The following is an 8308-nucleotide window of genomic DNA, read 5'->3' as shown; positions in this document are numbered from 1 at the left end:
GTGTTAGAAAAGCTAGTTATATCTCCTGCTCTACATAAAGTAGTGAGTTTATGAAAAAAAGACCATGTAGTGCCAAGGACCTGGCACTTTAGGGAGTGTCTCCATTGTGTGCTGCATTCCCTCTGCCATTGTGTTCTTGCTGCAGAGGCTCTGCTTGCCTACCATGGGCAGTGTTTGGTCCCTGGCCTAACCGGCAAGTTTTAGCTAGGTGTGTCCTGGTCTGCTTGTGAAATGAGACCTGTCACTACATCCACCAGAACTGAAGCCTGGCCATAAGATCTAGTTGGGAGACATGGTTTGGGTGGGAGCTTGTGCTGGTGTTCTGGGGGAGGGTCCGGATATGCAAGGACTGAGGCAAGTGTTTCTGAATAGGGCAGTTCTACTGGAGCACAGGGGGTAGAGCTTGGTGTAAGCAAGTTAGACAGCCAATATTGGCACTATGCTGTTTCCTGTAGTTGGCTCTGTGTTCATGAGAGGTGGGGGAAGACAATGGAACTGGCCAGCTCCTTTTTTTCCCAGAGTGGTGTCTGCATGAATGCTGCCTCTCAGAGACATGCTCTTAAGAGTGAATAATCTCCCCGGTGTGTGCCCGGGGCACTCTACAATTCACTCTTTCTAGGCTGTGTGCTCCCAGGCTGTTTGCCTGCCTTCTCTCCAGGAACAGGGCAGTACTCTCCAGGCTGTATGCCAGCCAAGTCTGCTGACCTTTAAAACTCCAGGCTTTAAGCCTCACTGGTTGCAGGAACTCAGGGAATTCAGCTCATCTCATTTTCCAAGTCAGTGGCTTTGGGGAAATATTCTCCTTGTGCATTCCCCTGTGTGTTCCTGTCTTTGTCACCCTTCTTGGTAACCATGGCTCCCCCCTCTTCCACAGCAGCCATGGTCCGTTTCTCCCCTAAGCCACATCTCTGTGCTTTCCACTCTCTTCGATGTGGTCTCTTTTCTCTGTTTAGTTGAGCTTTTTCTGTCAGTTTTCAGGTTGATTTCTGGGGTATTTAGGATGATTTGATAGTTATCTAGTTGCTGTATGTGATACAAGGCAAACCTAGGGTCCTATTCCATGTTCCTCTGCTGGGTCTGTTTGTTTTTTATTTTAATTGCTATACTATTAATTATACTGTTAATATACAGTTTATATTAGTTTCAGGTGCTCAATATAGTGATTTAGCACTTCCCTGTAACACCCAGTGCTCATCAGAAGTGCACACCTTAATCTCCATCACCTACTTTACCCAATCCCTTATCAACCTTCCCCTGGTACCCATTAGTTTGTTTTCTATACTAAGAGTCTGTTTCTTGATTTATGTCTCTCTCTCTCTCTCTTTCTCTCTCCCTCTGTCTGTCTTTTGCTTGTTTGGTTTCTTAAATTCTACATATTGAAATGGCTTAACCGCATAAAGTTGAACAAAAATCAAAATGGCTACACTAATGGGTCAGCAAAACTTGGTCTTAAAATAACCTTTTTCCCCTCTTCTGCAAATCTCTCCTCCTCCTTTCTCAGCCTTTTGTTTCAGGAACTTGGTACTATCTTGAAAATGACTAATGAAGCTGGCAGCAAATATGTAATTCCTATCAAAACTGGCTAGATCCGATATTTCTGTAGAAAACGTCCCAACCTCTTCCTGTGGCATGGGGGTGGGGTTGCAGTTTTTGAAAGCCATAGCCTGCTGCAGCATCCCTTGCCCAGCAAAGCAATAAAGCTATTATTCCTCCGTAACCCAACTTCCGTCTGTATTATATTTTGGCTCTGAAGCACAGAGGTGGGTTTTCAATATGAATGAAAAATATAGTATTTGTCTTTGTCTGACTTATTTCGCTGAGCATTATATTCTCTAGCTCTATCCCTGTTGTTGCAAATGGCAAGATTTCATTACTAGATTATTTTTTGAATGTGCAAGCATTGTATTTTAATTATCCCTATTTGAAAGTTCAAAAAGCTGCTTCATTATATGTTACAGTTCTCAAAGGATTTCCCAGGTTTTATCAAATTCATGTTTCAGAGTTACTTCAGGCATATTAGCAGATGCATTGTCAATCTGCTTTGCTTGTGCTTTGAATCTTTCTACAATATTGAAGTGAATAGCATGCTGTAACTTACCAAGCAGATGGTGGGAAGGTCTAGAGGCCCATGATCTGGCTCTTCCTGGTAGCTAGACCCTTGCATTAGGTTTGCCAGACAGGAGAAATTTAAGAGTCCAAATTTGTGTTGAGTTTCATGGGTTAAACATTTATAGGATCAAAGTAGCAAAATACCCATGATTTTAGGAATATAATCATTAAAAATTGGATAGTCACTTGAAGATATATTTCTCAAGTTTCTTCACTTTGCATTCATATTATGAAAGATAAAAATCACTGCCATGTCTGGCAATGCTGACCATTCCTGTGCCACCGGCCAGAGTCTTGTCCAGAGACCAAATATCAGGAGTCTCTTGGGTAAAAACCAATTATTGTTATACCTATAACCCAGAAGACATTTGAATATTTCTTTGTTTTTAAGAACTTAAGAGATGCCTCATGTATCGATTTGTATATTTTGTGTTTTGTCAGTGAATGTAAAGGAAGATGACATTGCAGAAACAGAAAACTATTCCTAGAAGTTTTATTGTCAAGCTGTAAAAAAAGCTTCAGAGTATCCCTTGAGCTCATATATCCTTTTCTGATAATTCTGGTGTTCCCTAGAGTTCCAATGGGCTATATATAAATATTACATTTCTTTGCAGAGAGCTTTGATAAACTCTTTGAAGTCTTTGGAAGAGGTATTCAGAATAGAAGGTGATCCAATCTGATTGTGAATGCAAAGTAATGGGTCCAAAGAGATGACTCTCTGAATGAAAATCTTTGTTTATTGTTCCCCACCACCTAATTTCTTATATTGAAACATAAGTGCTACTGGAAAACAATTTGGAGGGAGGCTCCTCAAAAAAATTAAAAATAGAATTACCATATGATCAATCAATAAGTTGGAGAAAGACAAATACCATATGATTTCACTCATATGTGAAATTTAAGAAACAAGACAAATGAGCAAAGGGGAAAAAGAGAGAGAGGCAAACGAAGAAACAGACTTTTAACTATAGAGAGCAAATTGATGGTTACCAGAAGGGTGGTAGGTGGGGGGTTGGATTTAATAGATGATGGGTATTAAGGAGGGCACTTGTGATGAGCAGGAGTGATATATACAAGTATTAAATTACAATATTGATACTATACTATATTGATCCTATACCGTAGTATATACTATACTATTACTGTATTGATACAATTCTGACACTGATAGTACATGGTATGTTAACTAGCTGGAACTTAAATAAAAACTTTAAAAAGAAACAACAAAGAAAAAAATAAGAATGGAATAAGTGCTTAAATAAGAATTTATATATAAAATTTAATCTTTTTGAATCCTTTTGTTTAATAGTCTGTTTTTGCTTTCTCATATATTATCACTAGAAAAGCTGTCTGATATACATACTGTACTTGGTGCTATGTAAATCTTCAAAGAATATCTAAGTTGAAGAGTCTATACAGTAGGAATAAAAAAGCTGATTATATATTTCTATTTGTTTATTAGTGCTGGGTTAGGATATGAGGATATTTTTCTATAGAAAATAAATATCCAGGACCATTATACCCCTAGACTTCAGGGTGTGAGACAGCATAAAAATACAGAAATTCTCTGGACACTTTACACCTACCTCCTGAAAGAATTCCAACTAAAAGCAGAGATCCTGGTGTTAAAGAAGGAGAATAATGGATTTGAGACTAGGACCTCTGAGAGCTGGCATAGGGGCAGAATAGTTGTCCCTGTCTTCCTTTCTAGGTCTTGGGCTGATTGAATAATTAAATTTAAATAAGGCAAATTTATAGGAGAAAAGCAAAATTTAGTAACATGTATACCTCCTGTATGCCTGGGAGAGAGCCAAGAAAACTGAATAACTCTCTGAAATGGGCAAAGCTATCATCTTAAATACCATCTTCAGCTAAGACAATGGATGTTGGGGTTCAGAGTCAGTAATGGGAGATTATCAGGAGAAACATAAAAAGTGAGGGTAACCATTTGCTTCAACGTGGATGGAACTGGAGGGTATTATGCTGAGTGAAGTAAGTCAATCGGAGAAGGACAAACAGTGTATGTTCTCATTCATTTGGGAAATATAGATAATAGTGAAAGGGAATATAAGGGAAGGGAGAAGAAATGTGTGGGAAATATCAGAAAGGGAGACAGAACATAAAGACTCCTAACTCTGGGAAACGAACTAGGGGTGGTGGAAGGGGAGGAGGGCGGGGGGTGGGGGTGAATGGGTGACGGGCACTGAGGAGGACACTTGACGGGATGAGCACTGGGTGTTATTCTGTATGTTGGTAAATTGAACACCAATAAAAAATTAATTTATTAAAAAAAGTGAGGGTAGGGTTATTATGCAGATTTAAGTCATTGCCTTCTCTGTTGATATGTTTCTAGACATTTAGAGTCATCCTTCTTTTCTTGGTATATAATGGAGATCTCCCTTATAAATGTAAATGTCAAAAGGGAAACTTCTACACAGTTTTCAGAGTTTTTCCAGTGTCTGCTATTTCTTAAAAATAATCAGCCTAAAATAATCAGTATGCCAAAGAAGCATATCTTGGGAGGCAAAATGTGCTCTTCTTCACTGTCCTAGGTATAGATGAACTTAACCTCTTGGGAAGAATAGACTGGGCTCACTAAGGCAGCACCCACATGCTTGAAAGCATAATGAATTGCAGCATTATTTGAATGAGTTGAGGGTGATAAAGAAGATTCATTAAGACTGTAAAGAAAATATAAATGGAGATGTTCAAAAGTGACTAAGATGTATAGAGATAAGGAAGTATATTGTACCATTATTTGCAGAGGTAGAAGCAGTTGAACCAGAAAACCGACTTGACATTCATATTCAACCACCAGTCCAAGACACCTTCACTTACAATGAATGGATGGACATAATTAATATTTTCAATTCTCTCCTGAGTTCAGAGAGGAAAATCCTCTCTGAAGACCGAGAAATTGGGATTTTATTCAAGTTGAGGAGAGTAACTCTGCAGCTGAGTTGGTGAAAAAAGGAAGGGCAGTTTTGCAGTTACCTTAGTACCACCATCTTCCCCATAGTTCTCAAATAGGTGTGCCCAGAATGATGTGTAATTATATACTGTTCTATAACTGTGTTAATGGTGGTAGTCAGACAAGTGTATAGATCATTGAAGGAGACTCACAGAACCCAAAATAACAAGGTTTACAAATCTACCATTTATTGCCAGGAAAGGATATAATATATAATAAGTCAAATCTTTAGAGAGTCAGGATATGCATCACAACCACAGGCTACCAAAAAAACCCAAAACAAACAAACAAACAAAAAAAAAACAAAAAAAAAAACAAAAAAAAAAAACAAAAAAAACAACCACAGGCTACCTCACAACAAGGGATTGGAAAGGTTGTAAGCAGGCTCCGGTCATCCTTCCCAATGGTCCTTCTTTATCACTTGGATCAGGAATTGCCAACATTTGCACGGAGCCAGTGATGCCAAGATGGAATCTCAGCCAGACCTTCTTACACCTTTCTGGTCATATTGCTGTGTAACCAACCCCAGTAACAACTATCAGTAATGCTGCTGTTATCAGGTGTAAATCATCAATCAGGTGCAAACCATCAATTTAACTTAATAAACAGTGCTGGCAAAGTGGCACAAAATGTGCTGAAACTTGCCTTGGACCTGTGGTAACAAAATGGTACTGGTAATCATTACATTTCATTGACCATGGTCAGTACCATGCAGATACATAGAATCTCATGTGGTCTCTAGATAGTGTTACACAATTTCTTTTCCTTTAGTGCCTGCAGTTCTCCGTCATGCTGCTTAAAGAATGAAGAGATAGGGGCGCCTGGGTGGCTCAGTGGTTGAGCATCTGCCTTTGGCTCAGGGCATAATCCCCGGGGTCCTGGGATCGAGCCCTGCATCAGGCTCCCTGCAGGGGACTTGCTTCTCCCTCTGTGTCTGTCTCTGCCTCTGCCTCTGCCTCCCTCTCTGTGTCTCTCATGAATAAATAAACAAGATCTTTTTTTAAAAAATGCTTTAAAGAATGAAGAGGTAAACCAGGCAAAGAGTAGTGGGCAACAAAGCAAAGGTTATTAAGTGATAGTACAAAGCTCCCGAGGAGGGAGGGGACCTGAGAGGTTTGCCATCAGAGTTTCTAAATCTAGGGGGTTTTATGGGCTTTGTTAGCACACTGTTTTAATCTGATTAACCTTCCATTTGCCTGTCATCCTATCAGGTTTTTGTCCATTTATGTAGGAAAGGGTGGAGGGCTCCTTCCAGGATGATGTAAAATCATCCTGAGGATGGTTTCCTCTTAGGGCAGGGGAGGGGGACAGTTTGTCCCTGCCTGCCTTTCTTTCCACTATCCTTCATTAGTAGTATCAAGATTGAGTTGAGTTGTAGGACACCCAGCTGTTGTCTGGAGATTTGCTTGGCGCTGTGTAGGAAACACCCCCTTCCTTCCACACATTAGAAATTGAGTCTCAGAACCATTTGGATAATATCATCATATTATTTTTTCATTTGCTTATTTTTCAAATGTTGCTAATCCTTCCTAAATACAACATGAGCTTATTAAACTGTTTCTCCGTATTATTTTCTATATAAGCAAGTGTATCAAGATAATTTCCTAGTCTCCTTTGAATTATTATCATCCTCATTCTTGGTTGGGCTTTCTCTGTTCACTGGGTTTTTTCTTACTTTGTTTATTTACATAGTTTCTTGAAAAAGAGAGCATTAGAAAAAGGTAGTATGAGTTATTGTATGTCTAAAATATATTTGTTTTCTTGACGGATGGTTTGGCTCAAAGTAGTTTGAAATAACTGTTCCTCAACATTTTTGTTTCTTTTTCTTCGAGTTTCCTTTGTTGCTGTTGGGAAGTTCATGGTTGTTCTATAGGAAAATTTTCCTTTCTTTTCACTTGAAAGTATTTCGGATATTTTCTATAAGCCACATTCTTTTCTCTTATCCAGTTATTTTGGTTATTACCTTCAAAGCAATGTTAATTAATAGTACTAATAATGGACACCTTTTTTCTTCTGTATAACTCTTGGTGGAATTCTTTTAGGTGTCCTCATTAATCACATTAGTTGTAAAATCACCTTTGTCTTCACACAAAATCTTTCTTCTTTCACTATTGACACATTAGAATTGGTGATCCTCCTTATTGTGCTTCATTTCTACATCCATGCTTTGACTTCTGTATGCTCTCCTTTCTCGGTAAGATTGCTCTCTTTATTCACTTTGTTCAGCATTTGAATCTTTACCCTTTCCTCTACAAACCAATAGGGTTTTAAAACATGTGAGTATCTCATATTATTAAAACAATAAAAGTTCTTTGTTCTCATGGTGCTCTTCATATCTCCATTGAACAATTTAGATAGGCTCATAGTCTCTGCTTCAAAAATTCCATTTATTTTCCATCAACCACATTCTAGTTGCTATTCATGTTACTGCCTCTAATATTGTCAATGAAATCTTTCAATATCTATCTTGTTGATAAAACTGGTGGATGAGGGGCACCTGGGTGGCTCAGTGGTTGAGCGTCTGCCTTTAGCTCAGGTCGTGATCCGGGGATCCTGGGATTGAGTCCTGCATCGGCTTCCCCACAGAGAGCCTACTTCCCCCTCTGTCTGTATCTCTGCCTCTCTCTCTGTGTCTCTCATGAATAAATACATAAATAAATCTTTAAAAAAGAAACAGTGGGTGAAACTGTATTTTATAAAACCGAAGTTTTCAAAAATGTTAATCACTTCTTTATCCTTTAAAAAACTCTTCCTTCATTTTTTGTCACAGCGTGTTCTCTTTTCTTTTTATAACTCTGGGTGTTTTGTTTTGTTTTGTTTTTCTTGTTGAGGAATTTTATCCTGCCCATGAATGTTGAAGTTCTTTGGGTTTCAGTCCGAGGCTTTCTCCTTTGCTTGATGGACAGCCCTCTCTCTGGACGGTTCCACTACTCCCAGGACTTCAGTAGCTGTCTGTCACATAGCTAACATATAAACTAACATTTCCAAGTGTTTGCCTCCAGGCCTAGGTATTCCCTTCATCTTCAGTTGCAAGAAGCCAACAGCCTTTAGATATTTCTGCTTGGATTTCTTATAGGAACTTCACCCTAATCATATCCAGGTGATAGGGTTATCTTTACTACCAGAACTGCTCCTCATGAATTATCTCTACCATGTTGAATAATGCACTTATTCTAACAATAAAATTAAACCTTTTTTCTTAACTATTTTTTCCACTACATGCCCAGT

The 8308-nt window shown here is 38.7% G+C and overlaps 1 pseudogene; it reads right to left on the bottom strand.

Moving 5' to 3' along the window:
- Positions 1-1961: 1961 nt before the first annotated feature.
- LOC121482450 lies at positions 1962-2649 on the bottom strand (annotated as a pseudogene).
- Between the last annotated feature and the right edge of the window lie 5659 nt (positions 2650-8308).

The sequence above is a fragment of the Vulpes lagopus genome, chromosome X (assembly GCF_018345385.1).
Source record: "Vulpes lagopus strain Blue_001 chromosome X, ASM1834538v1, whole genome shotgun sequence".
Taxonomy (NCBI): Eukaryota; Metazoa; Chordata; class Mammalia; order Carnivora; family Canidae; genus Vulpes; species Vulpes lagopus.
Note: the sequence above shows the minus strand (reverse complement) of the source record. Positions and strands in the feature narration are given on the sequence as shown.